Raw genomic sequence first — 24,771 nt, 5'->3', positions numbered from 1 at the left:
AACTCTTGTATGTAGGCAAGACTGCAGTCTCACAGAGATCCTCCTGACCTGGCTGGGATTAAAGTTATGCACCACCACACCCAGCTATCTATATTAAATCTCTTAAATTTAGATATAGGTTATATTCTTTGAACAAAGGAACTTCAAAACCACCAAAACTCTTATAAAGGATACATACATGCATACATACATACTACATACATACATACATACATACATACATACATACATACATACATACATACAGAGATATTAAGACACATGCATGCCATGGCATGTGGCGATCAGAGGACAACCTTAGGACATCCATCCTCTCTTTTTACTTGTTTAAAACAGTGTCTCTGTTGTTCACATGAGCACTGTTCACATGTTGTTCACATGCTGTGCATGCCAAGTGAGATGACCTGAAACCTGCCAGGGATTCTCCTGCCTCTACATCCCATCTCCACTTAGGAATGCAAGGGTTACAGATGTTCAAGCTAAGTGTCTGTCATTTATATAGGTTGTAGGAATCTGAACTCAGGTCCTCATGCTTGCAGGATAAGCTCTTTACACACTGAGCCATCTCCCAGCCCATATACTATTATTAAGACTTAAGTGCAACTCTGCCATGAAGAACCCCACACTAGCTCTTGGTCCTATAACTAGTGCAATACACTTTTAAACTGGTCTTGCATTGATTTTTCACTTGTTTCTACAAGGTAACTACAAACAATAAAAATGCAAGCATTTCTGCCTTGTATCCCTCTCCTTTAAGCATCTTACTCTCTGTTTCTGCAATGTCCTGTTTCACACAGCTAAATGGTGCTTAAAGATCTCCAGTCATTGTCCCAACTTGCAGTCGGCCACTTTAGATTCCAGAAACAAGATTAATACATTTATTTATGGTAAGAGTCTGACAGCAATGCCTAGGGCAGATACCCCTACTACCACCCCACCCCTAAGAAAGTGAGATCAGCTCATTTTAACAACAAAACTAGTTCTGCAGTACACAAAAGACATACTCATGGTGAGGAAGGAGATGCCCCTGGGGTGCTCTGAGCAACACAGAAGATAGTGTGTTCACCTGATATGACATAGAACTTTAAACAGACCAAAGCTCAGATTTAGAATGGTTTGTGTCAACTAAAATACTGTTCGCAGGTAAGTCTAAAGTCTGATACCCGACAGATTGGGGGCTCATGAGAAAGGGCCAAGCGATTCAGAAACTACCAAACCAACTAGCACTAACATGAACGAGGTCATCTGAATCTGGATTTCATGGTAGCAATTTGCAATTGGGATATTGAGCTGGATGGCTCAGAATCAACATGCAGGCATTAGACACCTTCTTCCACTCCCAGTACAGGCACATGTAGAGTCATTCACTCACTCTGATCCACTTTTAAATTGAGTGTGACTAGCCATCTCCAGAGAGTTGGGTATCTAAATTTGCCCCTGAATTTAGTCTCCACACTTTTGTAAACCATGAGAAAATTGCATCCATGGTCATAAAACAGGCTGCCATTCAATCCAGCAAATGTTTACTTGTTAAGGCATTGTAACTAATGGCAGGTTTTTGTGGCATGCTTCACTGCCTGTGTGGTGGGTCCTGTGTTTTGTTCTCTTGACATTTGATTGTTCAGTGGAAGCCTTTGCACATCTTTCATCAGTAGGGCATGGATAGAGTGAGTTTAGTCCAGAGGAGGGTTAAGATGGTCCTCAGAGTTACAGATGAATCAGAGGAAGGGAGGATTGGAAACCCACAAAGACAGTACTGATGTGCTGTGGATCTCAATCATGTATGTTGTGATTTTCCAAGATCGTTAAATGAAAGGGCAGCAGTCCCAGAGACTCAAGCTTCACCATGTGAGGCTCCATCATTCAGCACCCAGTGTCTGCCAAATATGATGACATTTTAGAGGCTTCTTAAAACAGCCACCCCCTGCCCTAGTCTAAAGGATCAGATCTGAACACACGGGTGGCTGTGCACATCTAAGTCCACTGCGGGGAGCCTTTGATTTTGTGGTGTTTGTGTGTATATGTGTGTCTGTGTGTGGCTATGCGTGTGTGTGTGTGTGTGTGTGTGCATATATGTCTGTATGTCTGTATGCATGTGTCTGTGTGTATCTGTGTGTGTCTCTGTATGTGTCTCTGTGTGTGCTTTTGTGTGTGTGTGTGTGTGTCAATGTGTATATCTGTGTATGTCTGTGTGTCTATGTGCATGTCTGTCTATGAGTATATATGTATGTGTGTGTGTCTATGTATATGCATATTTGTGTCTGTGTGTCTCTGTATGTGTGTGTATATGTGTGTGTATATATACACATACACACATGCTCATTAATGTATGTGTATGACACGTAGAGGATGCCAGAGACTGATGTCTGGTATCTTCCTCAATCACTCTTCACCTTACTTACTGACTCAGGGTTTCACTGAGCCTAGAGCTTACTGATTCAGCTAGACTGGCTGGCTAGCAGGTTCCTCGAATCCTCCTGTCTCTATCTTCCCTGCACTGGAGTTATAGGTGTGCACCTCTCTGACTAGATTTTTTTTTTAATGTGGGATCTGTGGATCTAAATTCGGGTCCTCGCATTTGCACGAGCAAGCACTTTAACAATTGAGCCATCTCCCCTAGCCTTCAATTCAATTTCTCTCCCCCATGCCCCATGAATGGCTCAGGCAAGGTTCAGTCACAGAACCAATGATGCTTGGGGACCTTCTGCTCAGAAGAAGAAGACATTGTGTCGGCGGCTCATCAGAGGGGACCAACTGCTGTCTGGGGGTAGACAGCATTGTTTCACTTTCCTGATGGTTCTTTCTGTCTGCTAACCCCAGGCCTCCTGTTCCCTCTTCTTACAAAGGGACCTTCCCAAACCTCAGTGACCCTTTTTTAAAAATTATATATGTGGCTGAAGAGATGGCTCAGTGTCTAAGAGTGCCTGCTGTTCTTCCAAAGCAGCTGAGTTCAGTTCCCAGCACCTGGATTGGGGTGGCTCTCAACCACCTGTTTAACTCTAGCTCCAAGGAATTGATGTCCTCTTCTGGCATCCATGGGCACCTGCACCTATACACAGACGCATAATTAAAAATAAAAATGAATCTTTTAAAAATTTGATATAATATGCATCATATGAAATTTATCACTTAAAACACGATACAGAATTTATTGTACAGAAATGCAGGACATGTCATCCACTGGCACAATATCCTTGCCCAAGGGACATTCAAATCTTTCTTACACTGCTCTAATTTTAGTACAAATTCTCCTGAAGCAGCTGCCCTCCTTTGCTGGCGAATCGGAGCATCCTTTACCTCCAAAGTCATTTACTCAGAGAACCCAGGACCTAGCACTCTGTCACGCCTGCCCCCGGCCTGACATTGGCATGTGATGTGGCTATTCCCCGAGCATCTGTCACTCTCACTTGGACCCTGAGCTCCACCAGGGCAGCAGCCAGAGCTGAGAGCGGTGATTCTCAACCTTCCTGATGCTTCAACCCTTTAATACAGTTTTTCATGTTGTGCTAAAATTATTTCAATGCTACCCTCTAACTGTAACTTTGCTACTGTTAAGAATCGTAATGTAAATATCTGATGTGCAGGATAGCTGATATATGACCCCCAAAGTGGTTGTGACCCACAGATTGAGAACCGCTGGCCTACGACACATGGTGGAGTCCCTGTATACCCTCATTCCATAAGGAATTAGACGAAGAATGAATTTTAAAAAGATGCAGTTCTGCCTGAAGTTCACCTATAGGAAATCACTTGATTCTATGTTGGCTTCAATCCCTGCCCTTCACCATAGGAAAACTAAAGCCAATATTGAGGTATCTTTATATTTTTCTCTCTTTTCTCAAGTACAAAAGCAACTTTCCCATAAGTATTCATTTTTACATAACCTTTCACCCAAATCAAATTGCCTATTTACCTATAAATAATACGTTCCCTTTTGAGTTTACCCTTCTAAGGTTTCAATCTACTGAAGCTAAGAACAAACTGCTCAAGCATTTTGTTCCGTCTGTAAACTAATGTAAAGTGGAACTCCTTTTGCACAAGTTGGTCTGCCTGATCCTACCACATCCGCAGGGAGAGCCCCTATCTGAAGCTAATAGTGAAGTCTGAAGATGGATTTCCCTAGAAACTGAGTGTATCTGGATCTACCATGGTCAAGGGGATACTCAGTCACACCTGACTCCAGGATGCCCTAGCTTCCAGGCCAGACAGGACTGACTCAAAAAAGACCTAGAGATGACTCGAATGAGATGTCCCTCATATCCTTAGGCATTTGAATACTTAGTCTCCAGGTGGTGATGCTGTTTGGGAAGGCTGAGTAGATGGTGGCCTTAGTGGAAGTAGTAGGTCACTACTTTGAGTGAATCCTCTCTGCTTCCTGCATTCATTTTGAGATGTGAACCCTCAGCTTCTGCTCTAGCTACCATGTTGCTACTAGCTGCCACACTTCCCTGTCACGATGGTAATCAACTCCTATCTGGAGCCATAAGCCCAAAACAAACCCTGGTCCTTTATAAGTTGCCACGGTTATAGTGTTTTATCACAGCAGTAGGAAAAGTACCTAGTACACATTCCAACCCTGATTCAACATGAAAACTGATATTTGCATGACCTTTTCACCATGAGACACCACTCATAGCACTACAGATTAATATCAGCCACAGTAGCACCCAATTCTCCAGGTGAAGAGGAAACAAAACATTGACCAAGCAGTCAATGGGACCAGTCAGGACCAGGCTAAATTGAGCATCTTTCCTTGGTACTCACAATGGTTAATCTTAACTGTCAACTTGATAGGATCTAGAGTCCCTGGAGACAGGCCTCTGAACATTTATGTGATTGAGTCTCTAGACTGGATCCATGAAGGTAGAAATGCCCACCCTAAGTGTGGGAGCTAGAATGGATAAGAAGGAGACAGTGCGCTGAGCACCAGCATCCATCTCTCTCTACTTCCTGACTATGGATAAAGCGTGGCCAGTTGCTTCATGTTCCCATTCCATGCTTTCCTGCCGTGGTGTTCTGTACTTTCGGACTCTGAGCCAGAGCAAACCTATCCTCTAGTTGCTTTGACCAGACATTTGCTCACAAGAACAAAGAAAGTTGCTGGCACGGTGCCAAAACCTCTGTTTCACTTTACCAAGTGCAGCATCCACCCGTGCAGTTTCAGAGGCAGCCTCCCTCAGGAGGGCACCATGGACATGATACAAACAAAGACCTTCTTGGTTCATTTTGCACCATGTACAAAGCCATAGAAGTGGTTAAAAGATCCTGGCAGACGTGAACATCTAAGCTGTATGTTAACTTTGTAGCTGTCTGAGAACTGGCTCCCGTGAAGACCAAGAGAGTCTGGTAACACACACACACACACACACACACACACACACACACACACACACACACACAAATGCACTGTGAGCCATGCCATGAACAGGGCCGAGCATCTGGTGTAGGTCCCATCTCCAAATGTTAACCTGCCCTCCCTTTCTACGGAGTTTCTCTTGATTATCGAGGGGAAAGCTAGGGTTGGATGCCCTCTGCCTCCAAGTATAGCCTCTGACAGATCCCCCAGGACTCTTCCAAATCCCGTCTGTCCCCACCCTTCTCACAGAGAATGTGATGAAGAACACACTAATCTCCTGGATCAAAGGTAGGAACAGAATGAAGTGCAAAAGGCTCCTGCTGCAGGATCAGCGCGTGCTGAGATAACTCCTCTGCCTCTTGGCCCAGGAAGTGATGAAAGACCCAGAGACGCCTGCTGTGAGGTCACCATCGAAACCTCTGCCCACCTGTCCTTCACCATCACAGTGCCCAGCCACTTCCCCACTGAGCCAAGGGCTCCAGTGACCAGGTCATCCCACAGTCCCGTGTTCCCATCTCTCCGCTGGATTCCCAGTTTTGTATTTTCAGATCTGCCTTTCATCACCTCTGCCGCAGTTTCCCTCTCACACTGCTAGCCTGTGACCCTCATCTCCTCTTCCCTCCAACACAGCTTATTCATTTCCATGTCCATTATATAAAATCCCCCCTGGAGCAGAAGACAGAACTCAATTTTATTTACACACTCCTCCCAAAACCTTGGGATCCACCTCCTTGTAGGTAAAATGTCGTTGTTTTAAAAAAAAATAATAATCTTACTGGAAGCGCTGATGGTATAGTTCATTTGACAGAGTGCTTGCTTAACACGTGCAAACCCTGGGCTTAATCTCAAACACTGCCTAAATTCAGGCATGGTGGAGCACACCACAATCCCAACACTCGGGAAATGGGTGACGAAGGATCAGAAACTGAAAGTCGTCCTCAGTTAGTGAGTTCAAGAATCGCCTAGGCTATGTGAGACCGTCAGAAAGGAAGAAATGTGGGAATGGGGCAGGTTGGCAAGTGAGCCGTTGTCCTTTAAATTGACCCAGTGTCTCAGATTATAAATCATTAACACTATTCAAGGGGTTGGATTTTATGTTTTATGAGCCAGGCATGGTGGGCACCTTTAATCCCAGCCCTCAGGAAGCAGAAGCAGATACATCGCTGAGTTTAAGGTCAGCCTGATCTACAGATCTTTCCAGGTCAGCCAGGGCTACACAGAGACACTCTGTCTCAAAAAAACAACAATGGCAGCAACAAAACAAAAAGAATTAAATAAAATAAAAGAATCATCTTTTAAAAGAATACTGAAGCCGGGTGTGGTGGCGCACACCTTTGATCCCAGCACTCAGGAGGCAGAGGCAGGCGGATTTCTGAGTTCGAGGCCAGCCTGGTCTACAAGTAAGTTCCAGGACAGCCAGAACTATATAGAGAAACTCTGTCTCAAAAAAAAAAACTAAATAAATAAATACTGAAAACAAAAAAATGAATAAAAATTTTTTAATTATTGCATTTATTATCACACATTGATTTCTACTCTGACCTTTTTTTATAAAAGCATATCTCCCTACACAAAAGCTTCTGACTTTGGATTCCATTAAACTAATGGATTTGTTGCCAGATCTTATCTTTGTCAGCTTAAGAATAGTTACCACTAGTGTCTGTACCTTACTTACTCACTTTTCCCCCATTAGAGTGTGGTTTTATCATAATGGCTTCACATGGGGACATGGTGTATGTGACAATGCCAGGAACATACAGTGGGTGCTGAAGAGATGGCTCAGTGGCTGGGAGCACTTGTTGAGTTTGGATGCTAGCACCCATGTGACAAGCAAGGTGTGGTCTCTCAAATGCTTGTGACACTGGTGCTGTTAGAAGCCAAGCCAGGATCACCGGGACTTCTCTCAGCCTAGCTAAAACGCAAGCTCACAGGAAACAAGGCAGAGAGCAATAGAAGAGGATACCCAACACCCTCTCCTCTACACACACACACACACACACACACACACACACACACACACTGTGGTCAGAAATCACACCCTTCAAAGAGGTATGGGACCACTCTGGCCACTTCTAATCCTTTCAGTTTGTCTATCTTTTCAAGGAAGATGGATACTCTCAAAAGAAGACTAGTGGTTTTGGATGGGGTTTGGGTTGTTTTGTTTTGTTTTGTTTTGTTTTGTTTTGTTTTGAAACAAAAGTCTTAAGGACACCCCGTCTGTCCCCAGAGCCTTATTTACCCCAACACTTCCATTTTAGACCATTTTGCCATTGAAGCCATGCATTTGAAGGGCTCACTTCACTCCTGAGCTTATGGAGCAAATGGAAAGGGTGAGCAGAGATCATCGAGGAAAAGCAGCGCGCTGAGCTGGAAGCTTCCCAGAAGCTTCTCCAGGCTAATCTGAAAGCGAGGCTGGCTGGCATCTGCTGGGGATTAAGTCTCCCTGAGTGCACTGAGACGGCAGAGGACCGTGTGCTTTGCTATTTCTGATCATCCGGCTCCAGCCTCAGTCCTGAAGGTGTCTGTGAATTCTGGTGGCCTGAGGAGGTGGCAGCTGTGACACTGGGAACACTGGACTGACCAGACCTTTCACGATGTCATGAGTGTACGCCTAACTGCTCAGTGCTTCAAAAGCATAAGCCAGGAAGTGGTTGACAGGGAATCATCATGTAGTTTACAGATACAAGAGTAAAAAGACCAAGCAGCAGAATGTGTCCAGTGGTTTGCTGGTGTGTGTGTGTTATAGTGTATGTGTATTGTGTGTGTGTAGATGTGTGGTATGAGTAGTATTTGTATTTGTGCTTGTGTGTGTGCACGTGGTGTGGGTGTGGTATGTGTGTATAGTGTGTATAGTTTGAAGTGGGTGTGGTGTGTGCGTGGTGTATATAATGTGTATAGTATGATGTGGGTGTGGTGTGTGTATAGTGTATGTAGTGTGTGTGTGGTGTGTACTTGTCTGTATGTGCATTTGTGTTGTATGTTCATGTGATATACATGTCTGTGGTGTATGTGTGGTGTGTGTAGTATATGTACATATATGGTATGTATGTGTGGTGTGGTATGTGTGTGTAGTGTGTATGTGATATGGTGTGTGTGAGTGGTGTGTATACGTATGTGTGTGTGATATGGATGGTGTGGTATATGTGTGGGGTGTGTGTGACGTGGTGTGTATGTGTATGTATGTATGTGGTGTATGTACTTGTGTATAAGTACATTTGTGTTGTATATGCATGTGCAATACATGTATTATGGCATGTGTGATATAATATGGCATGTGTGTGCATATATGTGCAGTGTGTGCAAATGTTGTATGTATATATGTATGTATATCAGCAGAAGTATATGTGTTTGTATATTTTGCATGTGTGATATATGTGCATGTGGTATGTGTGTATGTGTATGAGGTATCTGTATAATTGTATGTGTATACATGTGCATATACTTAGTGTATTTGTGTGTGTGGTGTGTGTACATGTGTGTGTATGGTGGTGTGTGTGTGTTTTGTTTGCTCTTGAGATACCATCTCCTGTAGCCCGAGATGGTTTCAAATTTTCTGTGTAGCTGATGGCCTTGAACTTCTAATCCTCCTGCCTTCATCTCCTGTGTGTCGGGATTATAGATGTGACCCACTATACCTCATTTACATAGTCCCGCTTCATGTAACCGTTCCGTGTTCTTTTGGTTCGAGTAGATTGAAGCAGCTGCTCTGAGGTTCCCAGCTTTTAGTCAGAATACCCTTATCGTTTTCGACTGAATGACCACAGATAGTTTCTTCTTCCTCCCACTCCAGGACATTTTGAGAAATCTGCTCCACAGTCCAGTATCTTCTGGCCATGAAAGAACTGCTACATACGTGAATTCACAGCAGCCGTGATTGTCAGCACAAGGCCTGTGAAAGACCAAATGAGTCAGCATCCAGCACAGAGTGGGAAAGGGTTCATGAGCCCCACCCCTAGCTGAGGTGCTGAGGACAGTGATGGCTTCTGAGGAAGGGAGGGTCTGTGTTTTCAACCAACCTCCAGTGAACAGCTCCACACCCAAAAGTGTATGGAAGGCACAATTGGACGTGAGGAGTTATCAAGCAATACTTTTATAAAAGAGAACATGAAGTTGGGGTGTGCATGACATTGAGGGTGGATCTGGGAGGAGTTAGAGTGAATACGATCAAAGTATGTTATAGGGAAATCTTAAAGAACAGATGAAAAATATTTAAAGATTCCTGAGGGATTGTTGAGCAAATGCAGAGAAATTTGAGAATCATGTTGTCTCTAATATATAATATGACCTGACTTGTATATCAACAAAAATACTAATGTAGTTAAAATCAAAATATCATTTAAAGTAACACAAAATTTAAAATAAATAAAATGTTAAAACAAACAAACAAACAAAAAATAGTAATTCTCTAGGCTTAAGAGAAGGATAAATCTGAAAAGAGAATAAGTCCATCATTTGACAAAGAGTAAACCCCTGAACATGGAGCTATACTCTCAGCCTCTCCTTCTTGCTTTTCAAATGGTAAGTACACACCAGGACACCGTAGTTGTAGCCATGAGGGATATTAGGTTGATTCTCACAGAGGTAGTAGATTGAATTGCTGGCCGGGAGGCTCCTTAGATAGAAGACAGCCTGCAGGGATGTTTGCACAGAGGAGCTGTGTATGATTGTGGTGACCACTGATGGCCTCACTAACCATAGGATACTGGAAGAAGGAGCAGAATCAGCAGAGAATGGCTGAATGGGGGAGGGGGTCGATTCTGGACAGATGGGCCATCTGAAGACATCCTGGAGTTTCAAAAGTGACGTCACATCCCTCTGATGGCCACAGAATGGCTGGTTAGCTCAGCTGGCTATGGGCTACCTATGTAGTGACATAGCTGTGACCTCTAGAGTCAGACAGAACAAGAAAAGGGCTTTCTGTGTTTGCATAATGGATGGTGCCTCTGGGAAGAAGGGCTCTTCAAGGTTTTCTATTTGCACCAGATGAACTCAGTGTTAAATGCAAAGGGCAGCTTGCCAGGACCATTAATACCAGCCTCATTTGCTATGTACACAAGGACAAAAGGCCGCACACACAGCCAGAATGCCTTCAACCCTTGGGTTCCAAATGCCCCAGAAGGACATCTTACTCAGTTCTTATTATTATCATCGTATGTTGCTAAAACACAAATTGGTTTACACATGATCATGAAAATTGATTGCAAAGACTGATTGCTCCAAACAGGACCCACAACTGTATTTTTCAAACCATAGTTACCTTCCATCTCCTTCAGTTTCACCTTGGGAGAAAACCCAATGAGCTTCTCCAATGCCTCAATCACACTGAAACCAAAAGAAAGAGAAGGAAGGAAGGAAGGAAGGAAGGAAGGAAGGAGAGACAAAGAAAGAAAGAGAGAGGGAGAGAGGGAGGGAAGGAGGGAGAGAAGGAGGGAAGGAAGGAAGGAAGGAAGGAAGGAAGGAAGGAAGGTCCATCAAAGTATCCCAGCTAGGTAATTGAGTTTCAAAAACCTTATACTGTGAATGAAAGTCCATCATTTCCTTACCACCAAGAATACTTAACCTTGTTGGATGATCAAGAGAACAAACTGGAAAACAACAGGGATATTGCTCAGCTGGGGGTGCTTGCTAGGGTGCATATCGTCCTGGGTTCCACCTCTAACAATCCATCTTAGCAGCTAGTGCCTATAATCCCAGCACTCAGGAGGTAGAGAGAAAGGAAAGGATCAGGACTGAAATGCCAACCTTGGCTACGTGGTATGTTCAAGGCCAGCCTGGGGTACATGAGATCCTGACTCAAAACAAACAATAAAATTGAGTTAAAAGTTCTGGTCACTATTTTCTGTCAGGCTACTTCCTAGTTTCTCTATGTGACTCAGTCTGTGTGGACATTAGAAGAATTTCCATCATCAGAAGAGTTTCTGTCTCTCCCGAAGCACTCTCTTTGTTTGGCAATAGGACCACATTTTTTCTAAATCCAAATTTCATTCACTATTTGTGACATTTTTCAAAGCCCTGGTTCACAGTTTTCTTATATTCCCTTCTAGTCTTTTGGGATAACGTTATCAGAATCTTGCCCTTCTGCTGTGAGTGAGACCTATGTCTGTCAGAGTTCCATGCTGAAGACATGAGAGGTTAAGGCAGGGGGATTTCTTCAACTTTGAAGCCAGACTGGGCTCCGCGCAGTGAGTTCCAGGCCAACCTGGACTGTAGAATGAGATCCCCCTCTCCTCAAAAAAATAAATAATTATAGAATGATAGAAAAACTTAAAAATTAAGAAAAAAGGGCCACAGTGATGGCTCAGTGGTTAAGAGCACCAGCTACTCTTCCAGAGGACATGGTTTCAATTCCCATCACCCACATGGTACATGTGGCTACTCACAACTGTCTATAACTCCAGTTCCAGGGTATCCAACACCATCACACACACGTACTCCCAGGCAAAACACTGATGTGCATAAATAAATAAGTAAATAAATGAATCACTTGTAAAAACTGCAGAAATAAAAAAATAAAGAAAGAAAAGCAAAAGAATTGGCAAGTTGAGAACTCAGATCCTAGTTGCTAAATCTGGAGGACCTTAGCATTCTTCTGAGATCCAGCCTTGACAGGTAACTTATGCCAAATACCTTCACCAGACACTTATGGCAATGACCTATGAAATAAAAACAGAAGTAAGTAATTATTTTATTAAATAATAGACTCATTTATTAGGTGTTAAAATTGTCTCATGTACATAGCTAAGGAACCAGATTGGGTTGGATAATAAAGTGGTTAAATGGGGCTGGTGAAATAGTTCAGTGTTTAAGAGCACTAGCTGTTCTTCCATAGGACTTGGATTTGGTTCCCAGCACCCACAGGGTACCTCACAAACATCTGCAACCTCAGTTCCAGAGAATCTGGTGCCCTCTTCTGGCCTCCTTGAGCACTGCATAAATGTGTGGTGCACAGGCAGGCATGCAGGCAAAAATACTCATACATGTAAAATAAAAATACATAAATCTCTAAATTAATGAATTAACTAATTAGTTAATTAAGTGTTTAGACTATCATGGGAAAATGCCCCCAGTAGCATTTTAATAGGGCTTTGAGTTAAAAAAAGAAAAAGAAAAAGAAACAATCTTGCTTTTTTGAAACGTTGAATAGTGTTGTGACATTCCTCTCATTCCCTTTCATTACTATTTGGTGCTCCTGGGCAAAGGGGTTTGGTGCTGTTTATCTCTAACTCTTGCTCATCCATACTTTAACAACAGTTAAATCAGAGATATCTCTTTTTTTTAAGATTTATTTATTATTATATCTAAGTACACTGTAGCTGTCTTCAGATGCACCAGAAGAGGGTGTCAGATCTCATTACGGATGGTTGTGAGCCACCATGTGGTTGCTGGGATTTGAACTCAGGACCTTCGGTAGAGCAGTTGGTGCTCTTAACCACTGAGCCATCTCTCCAGCACAAGTCAGAGATATCTTAAGTTCTCATTTTAAACCCATTTCTGTGTAAATATCTGATTTTTCTAGGTTCTTAATTCCATGTAATGAAACTGCTTCTAACATCCTCTGCTTGCATGCCCCAGTCAACTAATAACAGTGCACTCTAAGTGCCAAATGGTCATCCCATGATTAACATTCTTATTTCATAGATTTCCTTAATTGCTCTGAACATAAATCCCAGGAATAGTGACTAAAGTATCTCTTCCCTCAGAAAATTTATTATTAGTTTGTTAGTTTTATCCTCTGATAGAACTTTACATTCTCAACTAACAGACAAACCGACAGGTTTGTCAGAGAGCTCTCTTTCTCATGAGGGGCTCCTGTGACCGGGTAGTACAAACTGATAAGCTAGGCTATCGTGTCTCAGATGGGTCCTCACAGTTCCTAAAAAGCAGCACTCCCCAGCAGCAAACCAGGCAACCCTGTCTCTCCTGTGCATTTATTCCTACACACAAATGATCACAGGCATCCTTCTCTGCCTTAATTTTTAAAACACTAAGCATTCAAGGAATGGAGCTGTCCTCTGCATCTCCTATACTTTTACCACAAAGCACCAGTAACGGGGGAGGGGGGGGCGGGGATCCTGGGATAGAATAGCAGGATCCTTGAGCCCGAAAGTAGTAAGTGTTGGGTTGTGCCTGCTTTGTAAAGGGCCCATTTCAGACAGCGCATTGCCCTTCTAGTTCACCGTACAGTCTCTCTTGGGACAACGAATGATAGGATCATGGCCGAGTGGCCAGATCTTTATAAATGTCCTTTTCTCGGAGAATGAGTAAAAGCTATGTTTTTAATCATCCTGGAATGATAGTTCACATGGCAATTGGGAGTTTTAGAAGGAACTGGGAAGAAAACAACAAATGGGACATCATGCACTCACCAACCCTTTCAGTCATCAGGATGGGAGCATGTGATGGGAGGAGCTGCTTGTAGAAACTAGGAAGTGAAAGAGAGAGGAAGAGGCTGCAGGTCCTATCTCCTCCCAGTGCACACCCTCCAGTTGACCTAACGCTGTTCCATCTCTCAATGATTCCACCTTCCAGTGCCAATTTCTGTGTTTTACTGTGAAGAGACACCATAGCCAAGGCAACTCTTATAATGGAAAGCATTTAACTGGTGGGCTGGGTTACAGTTTCAGAGGTTTAGTCTGTTATTAGCATGGAAGCATGGTGGCATGCAGGCAGTTCGTCCAGCAAGTGTATTAAAGAGCTTAAGTATTTATAGGTAATGTCTAGTTCAAGTATTTCTATGAAAATAGCATTATGGCGAGTGCCCATCGCCCGCCGGGCTTTGGATCCCTGAGTTCCCGGACGGGGCCTGCGGAGCGGGCACCTGGTCGGAGCTGCGAACGGCGGTAGCATCCGTGGCCACGCAGAAGGCTGACGAAACAGTAAGAACAGGTCCAAAAATGGTTCATAGAAAGCCAACAGCAGCGGTGGCGGCGGTGGCGGCAGCAGCGGTGGCAGTGGGAGCAGCAAGTTGCCCCCAATTTGTTATGAAATAATTATCTTGAAGACTAAAAAGAAGATGGCTGCTGATATATTCCCCCGTAAGAAGCCAGCCAACTCCAGCAGCACCACTGTCCAGCAGCAACATCAGCACAACCTCTGTTAACAACAACCTCATCCGGGCCCCCAGCTGGCAGAGTCTTCATCCCACCATCAGAGAAAGAAATGTGGTGATGTTCAATAATGACTTTATGGCAGACGTACATTTTGTGGTTGGGACACCAGGTGGGACTCAGCGGTTGCCAGGACACAAATACGTCCTAGCTGTTGGGAGCTCAGTGTTCCGTGCAATGTTTTACGGAGAACTTGTTGAGGACAAATATGAAATCCGAATCCCAGACGTGGAACCTGCTGCTTTCCTCGCCATGCTGAAATACATCTATTGTGATGAAATTGACTTGGCAGTGCTGGTCACACTGTATGCTGCCAAAAAGTACATAGTTCCTCACCTTGCCAGAGCCTGTGTTAATTTCCTGGAGACCAGCCTAAGCGCCAAGAACGCCTGCGTACTCCTCTCCCAGAGAGAGCTGCCTGTTTGAGGAGCCGGACCTGACACAGCGTTGCTGGGAGCTGATGGATGCCCAGGCCGAGTTAGCGCTCAAGTCTGAGGGATTCTGTGACATCAACTTCCAGACACTCGAAAGTATCCTCCGCAGGGAAACGCTGAATGCCAAAGAAATGGTGGTTTTGAGGCAGCCTTGAACTGGGCTGAGGTAGAATGCCAGCGGCAAGATCTGGCCTTGAGCATTGAAAATAAATGCAAGGTCCTAGGAAAGGCCCTGTACTTGATCCGCATCCCCACCATGGCCCTGGATGACTTTGCAAATGGTGCTGCACAGTCCGGGGTATTGACTCTCAATGAGACCAATGACATCTTCCTCTGGTACACTGAATCCAAAAAACCAGAGCTGCAGTTTGTGAGTAAAACCCACAAGGGCCTGGTCCCCCAGCGTTGTCACCGATTCCAGTCATGTGCCTATCAGAGCAGCCAGTGGCGCTATCGGAGTCGCTGTGACAGCATCCAGTTTGTAGTTGATAAGAGGGTGTTCACGCTGGCTTTGGGCTGTACGGCCCCAGCTGAGGCTCTGCCGAGTACAGTACAAAGATCGAACTCAAACGGCAGGGCGTCGTCCTGGGCCAGAACTTGAGCAAGTACTTCTCAGACGGATCCAGCAATACCTTCCCTGTGTGGTTTGAGTATCCAGTGCAGATTGAGCCAGACACCTTCTACACAGCCAGCGTGGTGCTGGACAGCAATGAACTCAGCTACTTTGGACAGGAAGGCATGACGGAAGTTCAGTGTGGCAAGGTGACTGTCCAGTTCCAGTGCTCCTCAGACAGCACCAATGGCACTGGTGTACAGGGAGGGCAGATCCTCAAACTCATATTCTACGCCTGAACTTTTCTTCTTTTATGCAGCATGAGGTGCCCACATGGGCCCTCCTTGCCTGACGCTTAGCTCATCTGCAGATATGTGGTCAGCACATGTCATTTGTAATGAATGAAGCAGTAGGCAGTTTCTAATGTCTTTCAACCTTTTAATTATGTACAGGCTAAAATGCAACATTCTGCTTTTAACGCTATGCTTAGAAGAGCCAAGTTCTTATTCAGGCTTTGTGGGTTTCGAGTTGTGTCTGTACACCTAGGGAGATCGTGTGCTTTTCCAAGTGCCCACCAACCTCCTACTTCTGTACCTCTGAAGAAAATTTTGGATCAACTTGAATTTCCTTTGATGAATGGAAATATGTATCCTAAAGTAGTATCATTATTTTTATACAGAACCCCTTTCTCTCAATAAATAAATAAAAGCAAAAACAAAGAACAGGTAAACCTCAGTTGTGCAAATTTGAAAGAACATTTGCTTTGTAACAAGTAAACTTAGAAAGTAAACAGTAGGCCAGTAGTCAAGTTTGCCACTGTTCTTTTACATTTGTTGCTTCTGGGCCTTGCTTTTATAGTCTTTGTATCTTAAGTTCATATATGTGTTACTCACTAAACAGTTCAGACTCTTGATGTAAGGAATTAGGTATTTGTTTAGCCCATGATTCCAACTACAAAGCAGGCTTATATTCTTTCAGGTTAGAAGACAAGATACCAGAATGCAGACAGCTTTTTTCAGAAGTAATAAAGCTGGAAAATATCTTTGTTGATAGAAAGAAAGGTTGCAAACTTGCTAACTTACACTCTAATGGGTAAAAGGGAAGCCTGAAAATGCCTAGACAACCAGCAGTCAGTTTACCAGTGAGAAAGAAGCATATACAATTCAGAAAAGCCGCTCTGGCCTGGTAGTTTTGGACACACACACACACACACACACACACACACACACACACACACACACACCCGCCACTTCCCACACAAATATACACTCACACACACACTATTGGCTTGTTCTTAAGTCTTACTGCATAGGACTCCCATTTCTCCTCCCCCCCCCCTCCCCTGTTAAAAGAGGACCAAACAGTTCTTTAGAGGTATGGAGTAATGGTTTTGTAGCACTACTTGTCAGTGCTTTTTATGCTTTTTCTTTTAAATCGAAACATTCTTTATCTGATGTTTGACCATAGACGATCTTATTTGTTGATTATGAACAAGCTTCTAGACTGCTAGAACCTGGCCTCTGGCCATCTTAAAGTGCCAATATATGACTGCAGGGTTTTTGAAAAATAGTTCGGAGTGACACTGGGTTACACCAAGTATTCACCTCATCAGCATCACATGCAGTTCTTATTTGTCCATGATACCATACGCCAAGAGGGAAAAGCTCGCAGACAACTTCTCCTTTTCCATGATGGCTCGTGTTGGCTTAGTGCCTGTGGCCCTGGTAGTGTCCAGTGTAGTCACTTGAAGCTGAAATATCCATGTGTTTCTGGGCAGCTTTTCTGCTCAGTGTGATACTGAGATGGCTTCCTGTCACCCAGAGTGTGGTCCCTGGCCACCTCCTTCTCCTGCTCTGTATGCCAAAGTTGACTTATCTGGAGCAGGGGCTAGTCCTGGTGTGTGTGAGCCTGCGCAATATGTGCATGCAAATGTGCTTGCCAACTCAGGAACTGCCTCTTCCCTGCCTGGCTAGTGGTGGGTGTGTCAGAAATAACCCACACACACCCTGGTGGTACCAGCAAGGCCCAATGAATGACTGCTTCTACTCACTGGGCTTCTGGGCCATTTCCTCCCTTGCAGATATGGGCTTGTGGCCTTTAGCCAGCTTCCCTGGTTGAGGAGAGCACTGGGTTATGGGAAATGTTTTAATCATTTTGCCATTACATACATCTGTTAACATGGTTGACCAAAAGCTGTTATTGATGACTAGATGAATATTCCTAAGACAACTTTCCAAAATTATCTCTTAATTGCTTCCTAATAAAGGAAATGACAGGTTGTAGTTTTGGCAAAGCATCAATGAGGTAAAGGTACATTGTCAATTAAAATTACTTCAACAAAGGTTTTTGCTTTACAATTATGGTTAAACATTTCAGTAACTCATAGCTACCATACAAATTGGTATGGTACATGCAAAGTGACTGGAAGGCACTTAGTTTTAAGCCAGAGGAGAAGGAACTTTGTTTAGCACAGATTGCTTCCTGTGAGATAGTTGGGTTGGGTGTGATAGCCTTAAAGGGGCAGTGTCTATCCCCAACTCACTCTTACTGTGACTGAGCCACCCTCCATGTGGCTGGACAAGTGCAGTTTACTGAGGATGAAAGAACTTAACTTTCTATTAATCATTATTATGTTTCCAAAAAGATATATCCACTTTCTGACTTGGCCTATGCCAAGAACTGTGGGTAAGATTGAAAAGCTGTACCTAAAGTAAGAAATTTTAGGTTCTGAACCTATTTTCCTGTATGCATTTTCAGCAAAATGAAAGATAATGCGCTTGCTTTGGTTTTCTTTGGTAATTTTGAACTTTGTAGTTTATAAGAATAAAAACCATTGTTCTGACAGGGCTGGCAGATCTAGTGTATAAACACAACTTCATTAAGCAGAAAACGCTGTAGATTCTTTGCCCAGCATACCTGGCAGTCTTCAACATTGTTCATACTGGGGATAAGGGTAACTAAGCTAGCAGTTCTAATGAAACATTCTTTAATCATATCTTAAGATAGTATTTAAGTAAATGGTCTAATTTCTACATAATTATTGCACTGAACTGTCTTTTTTTAAAGGTGTTTAAATAAGCTTAGCTACTTCAGGACACTGCAGCCAACTGTGTATCAGTGTGCTTGACTTTAGCAGCTTACAGCATTATTTATGAAGGAAAATATATAAATATGAAGAACCTCATGTTGAATGTTATTGTACTGTATTTTTAATGTGACAGTGCAGATCTTGTTAGACACATGAATGTGTATAATGTTAAATGCAAATAAAATAAAACTGGTTCATAGAAAAAAATTGCCTTATAAGATTTCAGCAATGATATGTATCAAAAGATGGCCTAGTCGGCCATCACTGGAAAGAGAGGCCCATTGGACTTGCAAACTTTATATGCCCCAGTACAGGGGAACAACAGGGCCAAAAAGTGGGAGTGGGTGGGTAGGGAAGTGGTGGGGAGGGTATGGGGGACTTTTGGGATAGCATTGGAAATGTAAATGAGGAAAATACCTAATAAAAAATATTTTAAAAAAAGATTTCAGCAATGTTTTGATGAGTTCATTGATCTAATCACACTGCATTAGAACAATATAATTGCCTTCCTATCACAGTAAAATCTGGTCTTATTGGTTGGATATAGATAAATTTCTTTTAAAGATTTATTTATTTATTTTATGTGAATACACTGTCTCTCTCTTTAGACAGACCAGAAGAGGGCATCGGATTGCATTACAGATGGCTATGACCCACTATGTGGTTTCTGGGAATTGAACTCAGGATCTCTGGAAGAATAGTCAGGGCTCTTAACCACTAAGCCATCTCTCCAGCCCATGGATACATTTTAACTTCCAAATTCTAAAACTTACACACAGAGATTACATCACACCATTAGTGAGTGATCGCTGGCATAGGCGTGTTGGTGAGCATGAAGTCCGCCATCCCCTCATTTCCTAATTCTCCTCCTAGGGTCAAAATAAGCTCTCCATTCTAGTCATAATACTTGATCATATCATATACAGTTCTTAAAAATACTTTGGCTAAAATCATTTAAATATTACCCTAGCTACTCACAACTCCAGAGTGCAGGTAATATCCTTATTCCTGACTCCTGAAGAAAGTTAAAGTTCAAATATTATAAGTAAACTTTCCTTGGATCACAACAAAAATTAAAGCTCCCTCTATTTCTTCAGGAATTTCCACAACTTCCTTTCTTCCTCTGCTCTTTAATGCAGCTAGCAGTGAGACAGCAATGAATGCTTCTCTACTGGGAAACAAAGTTATGGGAGAAATTTACAAATTAGCTGCCTCCATTCACTCATTTTGCAATGAGGACAGGTCAGTGTATGCTGAAGTCGTACCAGGTGTGACTCCAGCTGGTGGCTTCTATACTATATTCTGGTGGTATATGCACCATTTTTTAAAAATATATATTCATCTCCTTATACTAAGGTCAAATCTAAGTGGATCAAGGAGCTCCACATAAAACCAGAGACACTGAAACTTATAGAGGAGAAACTGGGGAAAAGCCTTGAAGATATGGGTACAGGGGAAAAATTCCTGAATAGAACAGCAACGGTTTGTGCTGTAAGATCGAGAATTGACAAATGGGACCTCATGAAACTGCAAAGCTTCTGTAAGGCAAAAGACACCGTCAATAAGACAAAAAGACCACCAACAGATTGGGAAAGGATCTTTACCTATCCTAAATCAGATAGAGGACTAATATCCAATATATATAAAGAACTCAAGAAGGTGGACTCCAGAAAATCAAATAACCCCATTAAAAAATGGGGCTCAGAGCTAAACAAAGAATTCTCACCTGAGGAATAACAAATGGCTGAGAAACACCTGAAAAAATGTTCAGCATCCTTAATCATCAGGTAAATGCAAATCAAAACAACCCTGAGATTCCATCTCACACCAGTCAGAATGGCTAAGATCAGGTGACAGCAGATGCTGGTGAGGATGTGGAGAAAGAGGAACACTCCTCCATTGTTGGTGGGATTGCAGGCTTGTGCAACCACTCTGGAAATCAGTCTGGCGGTTCCTCAGAAAATTGGACATGGTACTACCGGAGGATCCCGCAACACCTCTCCTGGGCATATATCCAGAAGATGTTCCAACTAGTAAGAAAGAAACATGCTCCACTATGTTCATAGCAGCCTTATTTATAATAGCCAGAAGCTGGAAAGAACCCAGATGCCCCTCAACAGAGGAATGGATACAAAAAATGTGGTACATTTACACAATGGAGTACTACTCAGCTATTAAAAAGAATGAATTTATGAAATTCCTAGGCAAATGGTTGGACCTGGAGGGCATTATCCTGAATGAGGTAACCCAATCACAAAAGAACTCAAATGATATGTACTCACTGATAAGTGGATATTAGCCCAGAAACTTAGAATACCCAAGATATAAGTTACAATTTGCTAAACACATGAAACTCAAGAAGAACCAAGACCAAAGTGTGGACACTTTGCCCCTTCTTAGAATTGGGAACAAAACACCCATGGAAGAAGTTACAGAGACAAAGTTTGGAGCTGAGACAAAAGGATGGACCATCTAGAGATTGCCATATCCTGGGATCCATCCCATAATCAGCCTCCAAACGATGACACCATTGCATACACTAGCAAGAGTTTGCTGAAAGGACCCTGATATAGCTGTCTCTTGTGAGACTACTCCGGGGCCTAGCAAACACATAAGTGGATGCTCACAGTCAGCTATTGGATGGATCACAGGGCCCCCAATGGAGGAGCTAGAGAAAATACCCAAGGAGCTGAAGGGATCTGCAACCCTATGGGTAGAACAACGTTATGAACTAACCAGTACCCCGGAGCTCTTGACTCTAGCTGCATGTGTATCAAAAGATGGACTAGTCAGCCATCACTGGAAAGAGAGGCCCATTGGACTTGCAAACTTTATATGCCCCAGTACAGGGGAATGCCAGGGACAAAAAGTGGGAGTGGGTGGGTAGAGGAGTGGGGGGGGTATGGGGGAGTTTTGGGATAGCATTGGAAATGTAAATGAGGAAAATACCTAATAAAAAAGAATTAATAATCAACTTATTGAAAGAAAAATATGAATATATATTTTATTTTCATTCAATAAGTTGATTATTAAGGCATTGTGGTGCACACCTTTAATTCCAACACATAGGCAGCACAGAGTAGGCAGATCTCTGTGAGTTTAAGACCAGCTTGGTCTAAAAGTTCCTTAAAATAAGAAATAAATATGAGTATTTTACTGCCAAATTATGTTGAGAAAATCAGTTTCAGGACAATCAGACCTACATATTGAGACCCTGTCTCAAGAAAAAATATGCATGTATGTATATTTATATGTGTGTGTATATGAGTGTGTGTGTGTGTGTGTATTTACCAATGTGTACACTACCTGTTACCTCTTTAATGTATAATGAACTGTTGATTATTTGGAAATTAAATCTAATGTATCTATTTTTCAATACTCTTACTTATTCTTGTAATCCCTAATAGTGTTTTGTTTCCTAACAAGAGCATCATCTTAAGCTGAATTACTCAGATTCATAAACGCAAATGGTGTGTCTTCATTAAAATGTAAGAACTATAAAAAGGCTTTTGAATACTCAGCCAGTAAGCATGATACCTCAGCTTTATCCTTGGGAGCCACATAGTGGAAGTAGAGAACCAAATCCCACAAATTGTCCTTTAACAGTCACATCCATGTAGAAAAGAAAAAATAGAAGATATCTAAAAAAAAAAAACTGTTAATGGAAATTAAAGTAGGAAGAGAATATTTGAAAAATAAGAAGACTCCGGGGATAAGAGAGTAACGGGGTAAATAAAATCAAACTACATCTAAAGCATTATGAAACACCACAGAGAAACTCATTTCTCAAAATTAAGGCAGGCTTTAAAAGGCTCTCACTACATTAATCTATGCACATTTTCATTCCAATGATGTACACAGGTTTTATGAAGCCACGGAAAGAAATGAAGACAGTGGGAAACAGAAGAGAACTGCATGCTTCAGTAATGATCAGTAATGTTAGATGCAAGGAACTGAGTTTAAGAGTTAAACACAGAAAAGTTCAAATATGGCAGCTGGGTTTTAATCTGTGTATGCAGGCTTTACTTGACAATAGATCTGTCTCTGGCTTTCATTTTCACAAGTAATGAAGAGTTTGACAGAGATACCAGATAAAGGAGGTGATGACTAACTATGAATTAAGAGTTCCTTAAAGTAACAAATAAATATGAGCATTTTACTGCCAAATTATGTTGAGAAATGCAGCAGATGTCATTTATTACATTGGTTCTTAAACGTAGTCACCGTGACGATTGTGCACTTCAACAAAATTGAATTTAAAATGAAACATGGAGCATGTGGAATTATCACCTCTATGGCCGTATTTCATTCATTTATGTGCTAATCAGTAGTCCAACAGCCATACTTATATCACTTGCTACTTCTCAAAGACATGTGTGAAACCAAACAGAACTTTCATGACCGCATATCTTATCTGCCTGTGGCCCATTTGCCACATAAAAGGGTTCTTTTTTTTTTCATATAGTCAAATGCCTCTTTTCCTTTGTAGCTTCAAGCTTTTTGAACTTGATAATGAACATTTAGAGAACCTGACCCACCCCCTTGATTTCTAACGTGAGTGACAATCCACAGCTTCAAATTTTATGATATAGACATGAAAAGCTAATTTCAGGAAAACAAGCAATCTCTCTCCATCTTATTTTTTTGAGGCAAGTTCTCTCGCTGACCCTGGAGTTTGCACATATGGCAATTCTGCCTGCATTTGCTTTCCCAGCTCCAGGATTATATAGGCAGTGCCATAGTGTTCAGCTCTTTTGCTTTAGGGCACTACAAATTTGAACTCAGGTTACAAACTCTGCACAGCAATTCATCTCCCCGGCCCAGATTCACCCTCCCTGCTCTCTAATTCTATCTGGAACAGTGAGGTCCTGCATGATTTACCTGCATGTTTTCAGACAGCATCTTACTCCTCCACAGGCGCTGCTTCTTGAAGAGTAGCCTGTCTGTTGCCAGTGTTAATCATACTGAAATATCAGCATGTGTCTTCCTGGAGTATCGACTATCCATACAACCACCTTCATAAAGCTGTGAACACATCAAACTACTTCAGCCTCATTACGGTCATCACTCTCCTAAACACCCGGCTGTGCTGCTGAAAAATGCAACTCTGGAAGCACACTCCAAGTGCCTGCTTAATACGGCATCATTGAGTTCGCAGAAAATACGCTGTACAAATGCTGAACCCTTGCACTTTAAAACCCTCAACAGCTGGCTGAAGGAAGTATGCCTAGATGCAATCTGCATTTAGCTCCTGGATAAGCTTTGTAATCAAAAGTAATTTGGTATGAAGCATATTGAAATGCCTCTTGCTTGCAGCAAGAGCAGATTGATTTATACAGGTGTCCACACAGCGTGTGGAGACGGTCCCATTTCTCTAGGATGATGCTCTCAGTTGGGCTGCTAGCTTGTGTTCTCACAGTGCTTAAAGGTGAAGGGTTCACCATCTCGGTGGTCACTGGCCTGTGGATTGGTGTGGGTTCTCTTTTGGTCATAAGAACTACAGAATATGTCATGCATCGACTAAGAGTCAGTCTTGCAATGACATCTTTCAAGGTACATTGGTGCCGTAGATACTTCAAGATGTCACTCACGAGCTAGCACAAATACTTCCTCAATTCTAATCATGCAAAGAGCCTGGGGCTCAATGCCACAGAGAGGGTCCTGAGGAGCATGTTCAGGAAGGAGGGAGATTCTGCAGGGAAGATGGGTAGGGTGTGGCTCACTAAAAGTCACCATTCATCAGCAAAGGTTTATGTACCTACTAAGTGACAGACCTCAAGGCACAAGTGTGAACTGTCTCCGTTTACTGAACGCTCATAAACCTCTCAATGTGTGTAAGTGTGTGAACAGAACACACTGACTTAGCCTGTCAGGCCCCCAACCACAGAATCATATCTGTCAGAGAAAATGCTGAGATCTGCTTAGAAACTAATTTTGGGGCTGGAGGTGCAGCTCAGCTGGTAGCATGCTTGCCGAGCATGCACAAAGCCTCATGTTCAATTCCCAGCATTGCATAAACAAGATATGGTGGTGCTTACTTGTAATTCCAGCCCTCAAGGATAGGAGGCAGGTGGATCAGAATCGCAAGGTCATTCTCAGAAACCGGGGGAGTTAGATGTTGCTAGCCTATGCCACGGGAGACAGTTCCTTAATAAAAAAAAAAAAAAAAGAAGAAGAAGAAGGAGGAGGAGGAGGAGGAGGAGGAGGAGGAGGAGGAGGAGGAGGAGGAGGGA

General features: G+C 42.7%; 1 long non-coding RNA gene and 1 pseudogene across 1 annotated transcript in view; one reads left to right on the top strand and one right to left on the bottom strand.

The window, feature by feature from the left end:
- The window catches only part of Gm31218, a 58,926-nt gene extending 35,245 nt beyond the window's left edge, over positions 1–23,681 (bottom strand). The window contains exon 1 of the long non-coding RNA XR_382572.2: positions 23,420–23,681. This is a non-coding gene — a long non-coding RNA (predicted gene, 31218). The remainder of the gene's footprint in view (positions 1–23,419) is intronic.
- Gm7712 (predicted gene 7712) lies at positions 14,370–15,746 on the top strand (annotated as a pseudogene).
- Positions 23,682–24,771: the final 1,090 nt, after the last annotated feature.

Source organism: Mus musculus, chromosome 13 (genome assembly GCF_000001635.26).
Source record: "Mus musculus strain C57BL/6J chromosome 13, GRCm38.p6 C57BL/6J".
Classification (NCBI taxonomy): Eukaryota; Metazoa; Chordata; class Mammalia; order Rodentia; family Muridae; genus Mus; species Mus musculus.
The sequence above is the reverse complement of the archived record's forward strand: the minus strand, read 5'-3'. Positions and strand labels throughout refer to the sequence as shown.